The sequence below is a fragment of the Ambystoma mexicanum genome, chromosome 6p, assembly GCF_040938575.1.
Source record: "Ambystoma mexicanum isolate Mex_15411 chromosome 6p, UKY_AmexF1_1, whole genome shotgun sequence".
Classification (NCBI taxonomy): Eukaryota; Metazoa; Chordata; class Amphibia; order Caudata; family Ambystomatidae; genus Ambystoma; species Ambystoma mexicanum.
The window spans coordinates 162,512,230-162,530,703 of NC_090935.1; the positions used below are offsets into that span (position 1 = coordinate 162,512,230).

The 18,474-nt window shown below is 45.9% G+C and overlaps 1 protein-coding gene across 2 annotated transcripts in view; it reads left to right on the plus strand.

The window, feature by feature from the left end:
- The window catches only part of KIAA1328 (KIAA1328 ortholog), a 1,369,495-nt gene that overhangs the window by 294,335 nt on the left and 1,056,686 nt on the right, over window positions 1-18,474 (plus strand). The gene's annotated exons all lie outside the window — the stretch shown is intronic.

The following is an 18,474-nucleotide window of genomic DNA, read 5'->3' on the forward strand; positions in this document are numbered from 1 at the left end:
GTGCTTGGGGTTCGTGTGATTATGCTGCTCTTGCTTGCGACTCTAGCGTGGCTCTTCACCTGTAGTATTTGACCCGTCTTATCCAGCCTATCGGATTTCAAATTCCTTCTTGCGATTACACCATCACAATTGTAGAAAGAGACACAGGCGCTTGCGTCCGTATATTTTTGCATACCTTGCACACTGTTCTACTACACAAAGGCCTACCACTGGTTTTTCTCACTGCACTTTGGTAAGCGCGAATTTGTGCTAAATCTGGTCTGCTTACCTTATTTGCATTTGTGTGCTCTCCATGCAAATGATTATCTTATCGTGTGAAACGAGCATGGGGTAAGTGCCCATATTCTAAGCTATCCCTTCTGACCTGTTTCATCCTTTCAATCCTTTTGGGGCCCAGACCTAACTCTTTTATTTAGCAGCATGTTGGAATTTCCGACATCTTGGAGCCAAGCCATCATCGAGGAGCAGGAAAATACAAACGCCACATAGAGCCATCTCCCTCCTGTACTCCCAGCTAAAGATTTTTGGTAGGGTTGTCTTTTCCCGTCTGCAGGATTGGGTGTACGAAGAGCACATTCCCATTGGCAAGAAGCTGGCCTTCCTCAAGTGAGTGGGAACTAACGAGCATTGAACTAAACTTTTACCTGATCACAGCTAACTCCCTTTATATGCACAAGGAGTCCATGCAGTGCTCTGGATAAGATTTTGAGGTGGGAGTAGTTTACTCCCTATGTTTAAACGTTGAGCGTAAATGTGATTTTAAGAGAGTAAAAATGACTTTTTTCCTTGTCAAGAGAGTAAAATGTGACATCCAGCTGACGTGTGCATAAACTGTATTGAAATCATTACTATGCGGAAGTTTTCTATATTGTGACAGAATACTCCTTTCATTATTTCTTTAAGGTCGAGCCATTCTATCTCTCCAGTATATATTTAACGATTGAAAACACAAACACCTAGCCAATTACATAGTAAAGCAAGCATGAATTGTATTGTGTGTTTTGAGGTTCAATAGCAGAATTGTCTTTTGATGTTTAATGAAAGTCCTCATTTCCTGGAACTATTACTACCTAATGGTATGCCAATGTTATGATACAACAGTGCAGAGAGGCACCATGCTAAATTATATATCTAATCTCATGGCTAAATGCTCATTTATATAGCGCTTTTTGCAAAGCGTTGTACATAGAACATATTTATCACAATTATCACCAAACTGAAGTCAGTTTATCGACCTTGAAAGGATGAATGGTTAAGTTGGCCTTGCCGGGATACGAACCTGCAACCTACAGATCACACACAGATCGCAGCAACGAGTGCTCAACCGGCTGAGCTATCTTATTGACTAACATCCTTCTTCAAAGGTCGGTTAACTGAGTATCGACTGAGGTATGATAATCAGTGCCTAGATGTTGGACAAACCATGTATGAAGCGCACCATGTATGACGCGCTACATATAGTTAAATACGTGTGTATTATCACAGAGAAAGGTTTTGCTGAGTTTCTATTTCAATTACAAATGTAACTGTCATTAATTTGTTTTTGAACAGCGCTTGCACTCCTGGAGAGTCAGGTTTTGGATGTGTTAATTGTAGTCTTGAATATTTGAGAAGCTAGAACACCTGTGATTGGTGTAATGACAATCACTCACCCTTGAACAAAGACTCTGCTGCAATTGACCATTGGACTGTGCATAGCCATCATTTTACATACTGTTTTTATAATTGGAGTGTAAAGTAAATTAGAAGTTAAAAAATGATCTGCCTCCTCATGCTTGTGCACACAACTCGGGAACTCTGAAAAATGCAATTGTGCTATACTGTTTTGCTTTAACTGGAAAAAAGCATAATTTGTTACAACATATTAATTCTTAATTGCAACGTAGTTTTCATTTTATTAATTTCAGAATCCTAAATTGTTAGGAAAATAAAAATGCACAGTGCTTGTTTGCTCCATGAGCAGAAACACAGCAGAAGCTGAATGAACATATACCATTCCTTTTATCACAGTGTGCAGTTTCTTTTTTGAAAGGCTTCAGAGAAATACATTCTGTTTCAGAAGCTTTTAGCCATGGGTTGCAATTACATCCATGTAGATAAAAATCAAAAGAAGCCTTCTGTCAAATAACCTGACCGTTACACTGCCCTCTTCTCTAAACTTCTGTGTTAATGTACACAGGAAAATAATAAAGCTGTATTATTTACAAGATTTTCATGCGTTCTTGGCCTAGTACACACCTTATCTGGAGGCCTGAGTCCATAAAAAGAACAAACACATGAACCACCAGCTACCTCCTGTTCCTGTTTCACTTTTGAATAGGCAAAACTCCACAACCTCCTATTGGAGTACACAACTCTATTGCAGTCCAGTAGATCAAGTAGTTAAACTATTTTTTAATGTAAGAAAATCACCATGTTATTTACATATCAACAAAAATCAATATACACAACTCAAGAGCAAATTCATTAATAATGGGTTAGTTCATATTTTGAAGAACATATTCAAACAAAGAGTGTCAGTATTCTGAAGCCTGATTTGTGCGGAAGTTATGTTTCCGGTGTTTAAGCTTCCTGTGTCAGAGAGGTGTCTTACAGTTATGTGTAAAGGAAGAAAGCTCTAATCAAGTTTAAAGTCTGATACCACCCACATTTGGTAAGTATGGACATGATATTCCACCAGTGTATTAAAATGGTTTGCGCTCCTTCTTTTCCATGAGATACTCTGCACCGTGTCTGGAAGGTGCTTGTTCATCATCACCTTCCTTCCAATTCTAGATAGAGAACATGGAAAAACTAGGACATTGTCGATGCACTGCGTTTCGGCCTTTACAGTAAGCGTCCCCTTCCATGCGGCGGTCTTAGATGGTATAGCGAGGCCTTCGTCAGGACAGAGGAACAGATGTTCAGTATGGAAAACTAAACTTCTAACCCCTTGTTATGCACACTCATTGAGTAAGCCAGACAGGGACAGATTTGTCAAAGTACACCGCATTGTGTTAATACGCTTACAAGATTCAGACCACAACTGTTGGTCACTGGAGGGCACAGATTCAATAAGTGTACCTTGAGGAGGACTTCTGCAATTGTAGGTGGTAATATGCACAGTATGAGAGATTCTTCTGTGCTAGGAGTCCCCGTCTTCATCCCCCCAATGGCGGCGAAATAGCTGCATTCATAGTAATCCTGGTGTTCGTGAGAGAAACGTCTCCCAGCTTCTGTGTACTGCAAAACCTGTCTGCCTATATGGAGAAACTGTGAAAGTCAGTTCTGCAACTACACAGCAGCCGGGAGACGTTTCGCTCGCGAACATCGGGATTACTATGAAGGCAGCTATCTTGCCGCAATAGGGGGGATGAAGACGGGGACTCCTAGCATGGATGAATCTCTCATACTGTGCATATTACCACCTACAATTGCAGAAGTCCTCTTCAAGGTACACTTATTGAATATGTGCCCTCCAGTGACCCACAGTTGCGGGTCTGAATCTTGTAAGCGTATTAACACAACGCTGTGTACTTTGACAAATTTGTCCCTGTCTGGCTCGCTCATTGAGTGTGCATAACAAGGAGTTAGAAGATTAGTTCTCCATACTGAACATCTGTTTCTTTGTTCTGGCGAAGGCCGCGCTATACCATTTAAGAAGACCAGCACATGGAAGTGGACTGTCCTACTGTATAGGCTGAAACGCAGTGCATCGAAAATATCATAGTTTTTCCATGTTCTCTATCTAGCATTTGAAGGAAGGCGACGATCAACAAGCACCTTCCTTATACGGTGCAGAGTATCTCAAGGAAAAGGACCACAAACCATTTTAATACACTGGTGGAATATTTATTTTATTTATTATTATTATTTTTTTCATTTGCTACACGCCCAGACCCTGAGGTATCACGGCGTGGTTACAGATAGCTTTGGAAGTGGTAATACATTGTACATAGAGATGAATACATACATTATTTACAGTCAAAGAACATACATTGTACACAAGTGCAATAGTTTTACGTTTTCGGCAGGTGGACACTGTGCTAGTATGGTTAAATAACCAGGTTTTTAGCAGTTTTTTTAAGCCTGTGAAGGAAGTCTGTTTTGATATTGATGGGGAGGGAGTTCCAGTGCCTAGGGGCGAGGACGTAGAAGCTACTGCCCCCCGCTCTAGTGTTTATGTATCGGGGCTCACTATGGGATGATTGTCATTAGATCTGAGTGATCTTGTAGGTTCTTTTGTCTGGATTGCGTTGTTGAGGTAGATGGGGGGGGGGGGGGGCTTTTTTGGCAAGACATTTATGCGTGATGCAGTGTTTTAAAGATAATTCTAGCTTTGATGGGTAGCCAGTGCACATCCTTTCTAGTCTTTGAGATGTGATCGAATTTTTTTATTCCTAGTGCTGCTCTTAGGACTTTATTTTGCATGAGTTGCAGCTTGTTGAGGTTGGTGTTGGTTGTGCCTAGTAGTAGTACATTGCAGTAATCCAACTTCGATAAGACCAAAGCCCTGGCCAGGGTAAGGCAGTGGGTGTCAAGAATTGTCTGCTTAGTGAAATGAGCTTAGATGTGTAAACTGTGGAGGACGGTAGGGTGTTGATGTGTTTGGTCATGGTGAGGTTGGCATCTAGGTATATGCCTAAGGTTTTTACTTGCTTGAGTTGTTAATGGCAGAGAAGTTGGCATGGAGAGCAGTTATTTTAGAATGGGATCCCACAATGAGAAGTTCTGTCTTCTCATCGTTGAGGCAGAGACTATTCTTTACCATACAATTTTGGATGATGGCATATATTTTGTTTATGGTTAGTGTGTCCAGGTCATAGTTGCCTGAGAGAGGTATGAGGATCTGGGTGTCATCTGCACAATTGATGTAGATGACACCCATATCGTCAAGTGCCGAGAAGAGTAGCTTTGCGTAAGTGTTATAGAGTATTGGGGAAAGGCAAGATCCTTGAAGTACTCCGATGGGGACTGGCATAGGATCGGCTGAGAGGTACTCCGATGTGGACTGGGATAGGATCGGCTGCTTCTATACTTATGGAGACTCTGGAGGTACGTTCAGCTAAGAAGGATTTAACCCACATGGTGGTGTCTTTGGAGAAGTTAAAGTAATTTGCTAGAGAACTACACAGTTCATCGTGGTCCACAAGGTCAAATGCTGCAGATAGGTCTAACAGCATTAGTATACAAAGTTTCCCTGAGTCTCTGATAGTATCCATCTGGATTTTTAGATCCAGAAGGGCGGTTTCCATGCTATGGTTAGGTCTGAAGCCAGATTGTCTAGTTCCAAGGAGCTGGTTTTGTTCGAGATGGGCTTGGATTTGCATATATGCAATTTTATCAATAATTTTAAGTAGGAATGGGACCATTGTTATGGGGCGATAGTTGGTAGGCACTGTGGGGTCCAATGTAGTTTTTTTTTTTTAGAAGTGGGGTGACCCAAGCTGCTTTGATGCTGGCTGGGACTGTGTTCGTGTTGAATGAAGCGTTGACGAAATTGGTAATAGTGGGGGTGAGGGTGGAAGCACATGCTTTGACAAATTTTGCTGGTACATTATCTCCTTTGCAGTTGGATGCTTTAAGCTTAGAGATGGTATCTAGTACTAGTTATTGGGTTATTGGGGTAAAGTGGAATGAAGTAAGGGGGTTTTCATTGGGGTGGTGCTAGGTTTGGTAGTTAGTGCAATTGTGTCTGCTAAGGCAATTCTTTTAGTGGTTATTTCGTTTTGTAGCAGAGAGATTTTGGCGGCTAAGGCATCTTGAATGGTAGTGCACCATTCTTTGCTGGAGTTGGCTGGGGTCGTTGCTGGGGTGGGGTTTTCTAATTCTATGAAGATCAAGAAGGGTTCTTTGAAGTCTAATGTGTCATTGTTGATGCAAGTGTTGTAGGCATTTGCTTTGTGGGTGATGATGGCTGTTTTATAGGTTTTGTTGGCATCCTTGAATGCATTAGCCGAGTCAGGGGTAGGATGTTTATTGTGGCCATGTTCTAGGGCTTGTTTGGTTCTTCTTAGCGACACTAATTCTTCATTAAACCAAAAATGCTTCTTTTTGTCATTATGTCTATTATGTCCATACTTACCTACAGTAGGTGGTGTCCGACTTTAAACTTGAATTGAGTTTTCTTCCTTGACACACCACTGTAAGACACCGCTATGACACAGGAAGCTTAAACACTGAAACATAACTTCCGCACAAATCAGGCTTCAGAATATTGACACGCTTTGAATATGTTCTTCTGAATATGAACTAACCCATTATGAATGAATTTGCTCTTCAGTTGTGTATATTGATTTTTGTTGATGTGTAAATAACATTATGATTTTTTTTTAATTAAAAATGTGTTTAACTACTTTATCTACTGGAGTGCAATACAGTTGTTTACCCCAATAGGACGTTGTGGAGTTTTTACTATTCAAAAGTCTTAGTGAAACAGTAACGGGAGGTAGTTGGTGGTTCATGTGTTTGTTCTATATATGTACCTCTTACACCACCTTCCCCTCGTATCAAAAAGATTAGTAGGCACAACCTTTGTCTATAGGCCTGAGTCGATGTATATGGCGTTCATGAATATGAGTACTGCGTTCGATAAAGTTAACAGGGAGAATTTATGGCAGTGTCATGATACCATGAATTGCTACAAAGATCTCATCAATCTTCTTTCGAGCCTCCCTAGTGACAATTAGGCATGCGTACGATCGGGGAATATCTGACACTGCACTCTGCGGTTCACAGTAAAAACAGCTGGGAAGTCATGGGTGTGTCTTGGCCCCTCTACTCATATAGAAATGGCCTCACTGATTTGCTGTTGTCCAGTAATGCTGACGTCCCACACTTTGGAACACGTCAAATAGCAGTCTTGGCTTATGCCGACACTGTATAATTGGCAATGACTCGTTCATTATGCCTAAACCGAATTCATGAATAGTCTCGGCTTGCAGATCAATACAGCTAAATGTACTGTATTCATTTGCTATCCTATGGGGTAGGACAACTAAGGTTAACTCTCAGCACTTTTTGGTCAACAACAGATGCCTCAATTACACTGAGTATTTTGATTATCTTGGTATTTAATTCTCTTCTGCCTTTGAGGGTGCAACGTGCCACAAATAGCCTCAGGATGTCGCAAGGCATGAAAAGGTTCAAACCTATAAAAAGCACCACTCATCCCAATTATTTTAAGGGTATATAAGGCCAAACCTAAACCCATTTGCCTGTATGGGGCTATCTGAACAACCCATGTCTCTGTGTTGGAGAACTATGTTTTGAGCCTACTGCACTGAGCACCTAACTATGGTGTCTTTAAGGAGTTGGATAAATACCTCTAGAATACACATTAAGATTGCAACCATTAAAATTATGGTTAAGGGTTTGGACCAATGGTAAGGCTGTCCTGACTATGGAAATTCTGACGCATATGATGGGTAGTGAAAAAAAACGTTCTGAAGATTCAGTGGATGGCTTTTATCAAGCAATCACTGCAGGAGGTGAACTGCTATGCCTATTTTCACAACGGTTCTTTCCAAACAAACCCTGGGGCAGACAGAATACGATCTTTGCCCTTCCTCTTAAATGTAAACTGGGAAGAGAACAGCTAGAACTCGATAAACATGCTGGCAAGAGGTACTTTCTCAGAGGAACAGCTGCCCGGCTATTTATCATGGACGAAGTCTAGAAACAATCGCATTCTCGTTACCAGAGCCAGGTGTAAGACTGTATATTTTTAATGGGATCACTGCGGCGTGGACGAGGAATAACCCAGCTAATTCCATCTGCATAATTTGTAACGCTGATGTAGAGGACTTGTTGCATCTGTTCTTTTTCTGCCCAGCCTACAAGTCACCCTGCCTGTACTTCTTGATCCCTCTTCTGAAACGTCTGCATTTTAGACAATGCAGACCAACTCTAATCTATTTGCTAAAAGCCAATACACTTTTGATTGCATGGTCTTTATCAAGGTTTATTAAATCAGCCACGAGTAGTAGAACCAAATTGCTAAAGGCAGAGTGAACCAAAGGGAATTTCCGGAGGGTCATGCCCTGCTTGGTTACTTTGTGAATATCTTTCATAATGACGCTGATATTGTTTGGTGTATTATTTCTTTTATCCGGAAATGGTTTAATGTTAATACATTTTATTGAAGAGTGATTTTGTAGTTTTACATTGTATTATATTTGATGCGTGGCGATTTTCTCATTGTTTTTTGCTGTAGGTTTGTTGGAAACTGGATTTCCAAATAAACTCGATTGATTATCATTGTATTTACCGTTGCTTCCTTTGTTGTAGCAGGCATACGTTCAAAGATCATCATGGAAGGTGGGTTAGATATCCGCTACCCAAGGGGTGGCAGACATTTGGGCTGCCTCGTGGATGGCCCCAACAGTTAGAAATGCATATCGCCCTCACACAAAGTTTATGCAGGATGTGAAGGTTGCCTGGTGGTCACGGAACCAACCCTTCCCTCTCCCCTAACCCAAACGGGAAAGAAGGTGTTGAGTTCGGAAAGTGCCATCAGTATGTCCAGAGCCCCCCTGACCTCCTTATCAAAGCTGGTCCCTGCATTCAACTTTTGTCCTGAGGTTACACTCTAGGTTGGGGGTACTCCAGGACATAACCGGCCATAGTGAGACTTGTGGTTCTTCAGCAGACGTGCATGTTTGATCAGTGATAATGGAAACATCAAATAAATAAGAGGATGTGCACTTTCTGTTTGTGTGCGCATATGCAAACTGGCCCAATGCAGAATTGTTGTTTACATGGGCCCTATCGGGTGCCAGTTGTGGTGGTGGTGATGACATGTATCCAGCACAGTGGTAAAATAAATGTGGTCACCTGTGAGGAAGCACATTTGCATGCACACTTTTTGTTCGTGTTGTATCTCACTGCTGCCATCACCAATGACCACACAACCTCTTTATCTGGGTGGATGTTCAGCTTCCAAACCTGACCTTAGAACGCCCTCCGTTATTGCAGAAGCGAGTTTTAAATTGAACATTTGCATTTTTAATGATACCCTTAGTTGCCAATTTACCACCAACCTCTGCTCAGTGGGAAGTGCTTTGAACAGGAAAGAATTAGCAGCGCCGCTCTAATTCACTATCTGGGAATTTATGAGCGCTATTCTGCTTTTCTTTCTGCTATGCTGCAGGTATGTTTCAAACATTCTAATAATGCTGCCTGACAGCACTACAGGTAAGCTTACTATCCTCTTTTACTCCAAAAGAAGGCAGATACCCCTAACAAAACAAAAAGAGGGCCTCAAAACGCTCTCAACAAAAATAGATGAGACCGAACTTGTGGGACCCACAGAGCTCCACTGACATTTCTGGATCGGAAGTGGATCTAATAATATTAATGCCTGACCTGAAGACGAACTTTAAGTTAAAATGCATCTTTCAATTTGCATTAAGTATTAAGAAGAGAACTGCTTTACAGTTCAAATATAGTTTAGCACCTTAAAATATAGTCGCATTGAGAAATGGAAGTTAACGTTGTTACTCCATCAAAATCCGTTTACTTCTAACTTCAAATAAAAACAAAGTAAAATACTCCACTTAAAATAATCTTATCTGGAGGCTTGCAGACAGTTTTCAACGACGTGACTTGACAAACTAAGGCAACTGCCCCGGTGGCTAGAAATGGTTTTCTTTCATAGGCAAAAGTGATTGTTAACATTAGATTTAAGTCAAGATTCCTCTGGTCCTACTTCTTGGATCTTCTTAAATGTATAGTTTCATTTAGGAATGTTTAACGTTAACCCTTTAATGGTTAGTGTTATTTGCCATGTGTCAATGCTGTTGAACTGATTCCACTGAAGTTCACACATTATATAATGTATTTGTGGGCCACCATTGCCCATGATCCACAACTGAGATTTAAATTGTACAGCTTCTGTTTGGTGTTCTGAGCTCTTTATATTTTGTGAAATTGTAATTGTTTTCAGGACAATTGTGTCAATTGTTTTTTAATTGAATCTATTTTGGATTGATATTTCGCTCTATATAGTGGGGCGGTAATGGTTTTTTATGATACAGTTTGTACTCTTGTCATTTTAAAATCTAGAATCAACCTTCTGCCAGCAATTGTTGGAGAAAAGTCTATAACCAATAGAGTCAAAACTCCTGATATTTCCTACAGTCAAAGAAAACCTGAAACCTGCTTCCTAGGAAAGTTGAATTACGCCACTGATTGCATACAATAAACAATATAATCATTGTTGTGAAATTGACAAGGTGTCTGTAATTGTGATACACCCCTAATTTGTTTTTTTATCCCATGGAGTTCTAGTACCTTGTTTGGAAGAATGCAAAGAGTTCTATGAAACCTCAAAGGGCTGCTTGGTTCCCACTGCCCCCCTCTGTTTGGATATCGATTCTTTCTAGACAACAATGTTTATGTGAAGTATATTTTTAATGAACTGGCCCCAAAGTCTTGTGATAATAAGGGAACCATACCTTTCCTTCTAACCCCTAGGTCTGTCAATTACCTAGCACATTTTCAGTCCACAGGGATTTGTTTACTATATGCAATTCCTCTACATAACAAGGAGCACATATCCAGGAGTCTTCAATATGGGTCAGGAGGCATTATTTTGATTGTCCCAGTGTCTTGTATTGCGTGTTGCAATACAGGTCACTGGAGGGTTGCTAATCTAGCTCATTTGTAAAATCTATCTAGGGCATGTGTTACATTAGCAGTTATAAAATTGCACATTGTTTAAAGTAACCGAACCCCCACCCCTAAATTTACCTAATTTTCCTTGGTTGCCACAGTGCAGCAGAGTTACAGAATTACGAAACTAAGACCCGTTGTTTGGGGGGGGCAGAGCTTTTGTTTTTAATAAGGTTGAGCTGGTAGCCAGTTACTCAAAAGCATCAAAGCTATTCATAATGTGTCGCAAAGATTCATTCTGTTTGGTGATCTGAAATTGCAGATATGCCCCATCTGATGATCTTGAATATCATCATGCTGTTGACTGTATTCTTAAAATGCCTTAAATGTCATGTTGTGGATTGTACTCTTGCAAGTAGCCTAACTACAATTTAAAAAAAGGGAAAAACTGGTAATGCAGCTCGCCTCCATTCTGTCCCCTTTCACCATACTTCTCCTAAATGTACATGGAAATTCATCCAATACGGCCATATAGCAGCAATGACAGAATGACAAAATCTCCACCCAGTGCATAGAACATTGTGTTTAGAAGTTGCATCTATCTACCATCTTTCTGTATGTAGCAGACAGAGTAGCAAAGTAGCGTAAGAACCCTTCACCCAGAGGCGACTTTACCGATACAACTAGAAAGGGCACACGGAAGAAGGCAAGATACAATTAATAAACTGGAAAAGCTGAAGATCAGCCCCTGCCACTAACAACCCAAACTGTTAATACCAATCGACCGTCTGCGTACACCTCTCACATACTGCACCAAAACCACCAGAACTCCTCAGCACTGCAAACCGTACCCACTTGTAACAAGACACAGCACACACAACCTTGCACACCACCACATGACGTCCACCCCCGAATCTCGCTCCCAAGCTCAGTGAACGGTTCATCCGATCTGAAGCTGTCCACAACAGATCACAGCTTCCTTGCTCTTCCTCCCACTAACATACCCCCTTCTTTTTTTTTTCAGACTCGCCAGAGCACTGAGACCACTCAAGTGGCACCTGTGCGCTGTATAAAAACCTTTAACATTAACATGTCAGAGTTTGCTATTGCACTATTCATGAAATACAGGTCAGCCTGATATAGCTGTATAAAACCTGTCAATTTACTTCCATGCCTAGTTGTGGCTACACAGATCATTACATCTTTATCCAACTGTAATAAGTTATTACTGTTGGGCTGTGCCATCACAATGCCTGCTTCTTGGGAGTGCACGTGGCAGAGGTTCATCTTTCACCGGAGCAGTTAAAGCCTTGTCTAGCTTTCTTTCTCCAGCATGGGGTCTGGCATGGATTCAAATGCTCCTGAATATTCCCTGTCGTCAGGCCGGGAATCCTCGGTAAAGAAAAAATCAGTATCAGTTTTGTTTCTGATCTGTCTTTCTCAGTAGTAACCAATCACTGGTCTCTGGGTCATACTGCCCCCAGCCAATGACTGCCCTCTCCCTAACCCCCACCTCTGGCAGCCATCTTCAGATTTTTACCGCACGTTTTAGTGTTGGGAGTCCTCGTGTTTAGCTCTCAAGCTTTTGCTGCTTTTTCGCGCTTTTTCAAAGAGAATTTCTCATTTTTCGGTGAAATAGAGCCTCAAGCTCTACCGTCTCTACATCCGATTAACGGGGATCCGTGTCGGATTTTTCTACGCTCCTCAAGGGTGAAGATTTCATCAAGTTACGCTTCTTGGAGGATTCCAGAAGTTTCTGCGGCCTGCGGAAAGCTGTTCAACGCTCTGGCTCAGGGAAGAGGAAGGCTGAGAACCCGGCGAAGCTTCTGGAGAGGCCACGGTCGAGCTCAAAGGATCCGGCCGAGTGGGAGCAAGGAGGTGACCCTCCCCCCAAGGTGAAGGCCACAGGCCCACACAAGGTGGTAAATGCCTTGATTCACCCGGCCAAGGCCTCTATCGAGGAAGTCGCGACGGCCCTGGCACAGCCTGTGGAGGCTGCACCAGTGGAGACGATCTCAGGGCCCAGAGTCTCCCTGCCTCCGCGGAGGGAAGCCTCTTTCAGACCCATCGAAAAGACCCCCGTGAAGACCCCGGCAGAAAAAGAGGGGGGGGCGGTGGCCATTGTAGACACAGACACAGCATCCGAGGAGGAGCTGGTAGAAGTCTTAGAGGGTCTCAACGAGGGCGTCGAAGAGGCCCGTCCCCATGGGAGGGATCCCAAGGAAAGTGACGAGGAGAGTGATGGCGGCACCAGCAAGGGTCCTAGTCACCCGTCACTTCCGGAGCCGCAGGATAATGCGGCAGCCATTTTGTTGGCGATACAATCCTTATGTTCGGAGATAAGGACAAGACTACCCTTACCACCGACGGAGGATCCGGAACCAGGCTCGACGGAGGAGCCAGAACAAAGCACGGCGGGAAGCCCCCCGAACAAGAGAAGACGGATCCATCCAGCCCCGCCTTTTCAGCCCTCGCGGACTACTCAGCCTTTACCCCCGTCCCCCGTCCCTGGGGATGACACGGGAATGGACACGGCCACGAAGGGTACTGACGATGATAGCGGTGACGACTGGACAGAGCTCCCATCGCCCCCAGCCCGGGCCTGCCAGCCCGACGAGATAGGATCTTTCCATGCAGTGATTGCCAAGGCATCCAACCTTTTTCAGCTCTGCCCCGAAGAGAAGGAGGAGGAAGGTTTCCTTTACCAACGGCGCAGGGCCAAGAGGAAGACAATCCTCGAAGTGCCTCTGCTGGATGATATCTGGGACGGGGGTCTGACCCTTCTCAAGAACCCGTCTACGACGCCTGCCAAGAGGGATCGGTACGAGAAGTACTGGGTCCCCGACGCGGCCCCTTTGTGCCTTAGGGCAAAACCAACCGCTGACTCGGTCATCTCAGCCGCGGCCAACACGAAAGCGGGAGGGGCATTGGCCTCAACGCCTACTTCCCCGCCGGACGGCAAAGGAAAGAAGCTGGACGCAATGGGACAACGAGTTATCTCGTCGGCGACAACGACGGTTAAGGCAGCCAATGCCCTCGCGATCGTGGCCCGCTACGACAGGGATTTATGGTACAAGATCGCACCCCTGTTGGACTTCCTACCGGATGATAAGAGGGCCGAGGCCCTAGAGATCTTGCAAGAAGGCGAAGTGGCATTGGATCACGCCATTACGGTGGCAACGGACATTGCCGACACCGGTTTCCGCCAGCTAGGCAACAGCGTTTGCCTTAGACGACGAGGGTGGCTCAAGGCGACGGATTTCCGCCAAGACGTACAAGCCAAGGTTTTGGACATGCCGTTCGACGGGAACAATCTGTTTGGGAAAACAGTGGATGAATCCCTCCAAGCCATCAAGGCGGACACAGAGACAGCTAAGGACCTAGGCGTTCTCCAGCAACGAAGGCCGTCCTTTCGGAGCACCTGAGGCAAGCAGGGTGCCTCCAGGGGATTCAGCGGTGGCTCCTCTACGTACTGCCAAGTGGCCTGCCCCTTGTCTCAGGAAGCCTATAGAGGACGAGGCAAGTCGGGTGGACCCTGCTGTTGTCGCCAGGGAGACCAAGGCTGCAAGACGTCCTCCAAGCAAGATTGAACCTACAGCGGTGTCGGGCCCCCCACCGAAGCACCCCGGTGGGAGGCCGGCTGGCGAAGTTCGTCAGCGTGTGAGAGTCCATCTCCACCGACCGTTGGGTGCTGGACGCCCTGGCCCAGGGGCACGCCCTCGAATTTCTAAAAAAGTGCCTCCGCATTCCGCCCGTGGCCAGGAAGGAAAATCGCGTCCCTCAACTGCTTTTGTAGGTAAGGGCAATGCTCAAAAAATGTGCCATCGAGCTCGTCCCGAAGAGGCTCCGGGTATACTTGTGAAAAAGAAGACAGGAGGATGGCGCCCCATCCTGGACCTGTGACGACTGAACAAGTACATCAAGGCACAAAAGTTCCAGATGGTCACCCTCCGGAATGTGCTGGGACAGCTGGAGGAGGGTGATTTCCAGTCATCATTGGATTTGGAGCATGCGTACTTCCACATCCCCATTCTAAAAGGACACCGAAAGTTCCTCAGGTTCGTGGTCCAAGGACGGCACTACCAGTTCAAGGCAGTCCCGATTAAAGTCTGCACCCAGCGGGTTCACCAAGTACCTCGCACCGGTGGCGGCGTGGCTGCGCCTGCAGAGGATCCAAGTCTACCCCTACCTGGACGACTGGCTCATCCGAGCAAGGACAAGGGAGCTCGCTGTAGATCACACAGCGAAGACCGTTCAGCTGCTCACGGACCTGGGATTTTCCATCAACTTTCCCAAATCCCACCTGGTCCCGTCGCAAGTCGCACTGTTTCTGGGAGCCAAACTCGACACAGTGGCGCGTCTGGCCTCGTCGTCGCAGGAAAGGACGAAGGCCAGCCTGGGCAAGGTGTGGCGTCTGCTGGCCACGGACGTGGCCAGGGTGAGCTCCATCAAGTCCCTCCTCAGGATGATGTCCTCCTGCATATATCTCGTGCGCCTGTGCAGGCTTCGGATGCGCCCTCTGCAAGAGTTCGACTCCCGCTGGATCCAAGCGACGGGCAGCTTCGAGGACAGGATCCCGCTCAACGAGACCTTCCAACAAGCGATCTGGTGGTGGGGCACCCGCGCTCATCTGACAGCGGGCACAGACTTTCAGACCCCATCCCACCAGATAACAGTGATGACAGATGCCTCCCTGGAAGGGTGGGGCGCGCACACCGGAGAACTTCACGCCAGAGGCCATTGGCTCCCGGAGGAGAAACCGCTTCACATCAACATCCTGGAGCTCTGTGCAGTGTTCTGGGCCCTCAAGTCCTTTCTCTCGTCCCTCAAGGACAAGGTGGTGAGAATCTTCACTGACAACACCACCACGATGTTCTGCATCCGGAAGCTGGGAGGAACCAGATCCTCAGCCCTCTCCAAGGAAGCCCAGGATCTGTGGCATTGGGCCGTCACCCAAGTGATGTTTCTAGTGCAGGGATAAAGAACCCCATCGCCGACTCACTCAGCAAGGATCTGTGCTCGTGCCACGAGTGGGAATTACGTCAGGATCAAGTGGATCGACTCTTCCGACGATGGGGAAAACCGCAGATCGACCTGTTCACGACTGTGACGAACTCCAAGTGCCAGAGGTTCGCCAGCAGGTTCCCCCAGCCGAGGAGCATGGCCGATGCCTTCTCGTTCCCCTGGGACGGCCTGTTCCTATATGCATTCCCTCCATTGCCGTTGCTGCTCCGACTCGTCAACCAGCTCAAGAGGTCCCGGTGCAGGATGATCCTCGTTGCACTGGCGTGGCCGAGGCAGATCTGGTTCCCGGACCTTCTGGACTTGTCAGCGTTCCCACCATTCAAGCTGCCGACAGATGTGGATCTTCTCTGAAGAGAAGGAGGCACCATACTTCATCACGACCCGGAGTCGCTGAACTTGCAGGTCTGGCTCCTGCAGCACTAGAGTTTGGAGGGTACGATATCCCGGCTGACTGCAGAGAGGTCCTTGCAAAGGCCGGGGCGTCCTCAACTCACAAGTGCTACGGACATAAGTGGAAGAGGTTCTCTGTCTGGTGCCATGCACAGAAGATTAACCCTCTATGGATTACGGCCCCTCAAGTGTTGCCGTACCTACTGTCGCTGGCCAAGGCTGGACTGGCTCACGCCTCCATCAAGATGCATTTGGCTGCGGTTTCCCGATACACCAGAACCACAGGATGGGCGTCCTTGTGGTCCCATCGCCTGGTGAAGGAATTTATGAAGGGACTGTTCCCATCGTTCCTGCCGGTGAAGGCCCCTGCCCCGGCGTTGGGAGCTCAACGTGGTGCTGACCAGGCTCATGGGGGTGTCATTCAGCCCCTGCATTCGGCACCGTTGAAGTTCTTGTCGTGAAAGACTGCATTTCTTGTGGCCATCAGTTGCACACGACGAGTGGGGGAGATCCAGGCCCTATCCTGCAAGCCTCCATACTTGACTTTTCACGACACAAGGGTGGTGCTGAGGACACACCCCTCCTTTATGCCCAAGGTGCTGTCGGACTTCCACCTCAACGAGCCCTTGGTGTTACCTGTTTTCTTCCCGTCGCCTTCGTCACCGGCCGAGAGGACTTTGCACTCGCTGGATGTGGCTAGAGCGCTGAAGTTCTACGTGGACCGCACAGAGTGTTTTCGGAAGACGTCACAGCTGTTTGTGAACTTTGGGACTGTGAATCAAGGGAAGGCTCTCTCGAAGACTTCCATTTCCAGATGGCTCTCCGGCTGCATCATGCACTGTCATCGGTCGGCAAACCGACCGTTGCCTGGCTGTCCGAGAGCCCATTCGACGAGAGCTATCGCTGCTACCACAGCGTTCTTGTCTGGTGTGCCCCTGCTGGACATCTGCAGGGCTGCTACGTGGATGTCGACGCACACCTTCACGAGATTCTTCTGCGTCGACCGGGATTCCAGGGAGGAGTCCAGGGTCGGCCAAGCAGTGCTGCGCAACCTGTTCGCTTAAGGTTAGCCTGGTGAGGAGGTAAGAAATGCTTAATGTTGAGCCTTTGCCACCTCCCGTGGTTGTGCATGTGTGTACTGCGATGTATTCTTATATTCATGAGCATGTGAATCCATGCCAGACCCCAAGCTGGAGAAGGAACAAGTTACTTACCTGTAACTGTGTTGTTCTCCAGCATGGGTCTGGCATAGATTCACATGCGAACCCTCCCTCCTACCCCTCTGCGGCTCTTCACTTGGTCATACTCCCACTTTGCATGCTACCAAATCTGAAGATGTCTGGCAGAGGTGGGGCTTAGGGAGAGGGCAGTCATTGGCTGTGGGCAGTATGACCCAGAGACCAGTGATTGTTTACTACTGAGAAAGACAGATCAGAACGAAACTGATACTGAATTTTTCTTTACCGAGGATTCCCGGCCTGACGGGGAATATTCATGAGCATGTGAATCCATGCCAGACTCAGACTCATGCTGGAGAACAACAGTTACAGGTAAGTAACTTGTTACTTACTGATTCTTTTTGTCTAAAATAGCTTTCTGTAGCCCTATGTAGTTATTAATTGTTCAGGTGCCGTTTATGGTAGCTTGTGTATTTTGTGCCTGTGGAATAAAGCACAGGTGAGCAAGAATCTATCTGCATTTATCAATTGTATTAAACCACACATCTGGCTTTTATGTAGGTTTTTTTTTAAAAAATGCTTAAAATATTTTTCTTGAAATATAAGTGGCATTTTAGCATTTGGCATATATGGTAGCGCTTTAGAGACACTTTGGGGGCTGAAGAGAATGGGTATTAAGTGTAGCTAAATATTTTGTTGACATAGCGAACGCCAATACTGTTGTCCGAATGCATTAGCTGTATCATAGATTGCTCATTTTGGTGTTCGGCCGCGCACCATACTTTACTCTGCCGGCTTGTCTCCGTGCAGGCCAGAGTAAACAGAGACAACTGCAGAACGCTGTGATTAATGGTGTTTGAGTCATAGTGCCTGTACCTCATCCTATTCTTTCAACCTATTGAATGACTACATCACAGATGTTTTGTGCACTACCATTCACCATGCTTTCGTCTGCCACTATATCTCACCACAGGCATGAATAAACAAAAGCATACTCTACAGCCCTGTATTTTATAGAGTTTGATTCGTAGTTCTGCATCCTAGTTCTGGTCCCTCGCGCTAGTTCTGGTCCCTCGCGCTAGTTCTGGTCCCTCGCGCTAGTTCTGGTCCCTCGCGCTAGTTCTGGTCCCTCGCGCTAGTTCTGGTCCCTCGCGCTAGTTCTGGTCCCTCGCGCTAGGCTAGTTCTATGGTCTCATGCTAGTTCTGGTCCCTTATCCTACTTTTCGGCCAACATCCTGGTAATGGTCCCTCATCCCTAGGCTTGGGGTGTATTCTCTCACCATAGTCC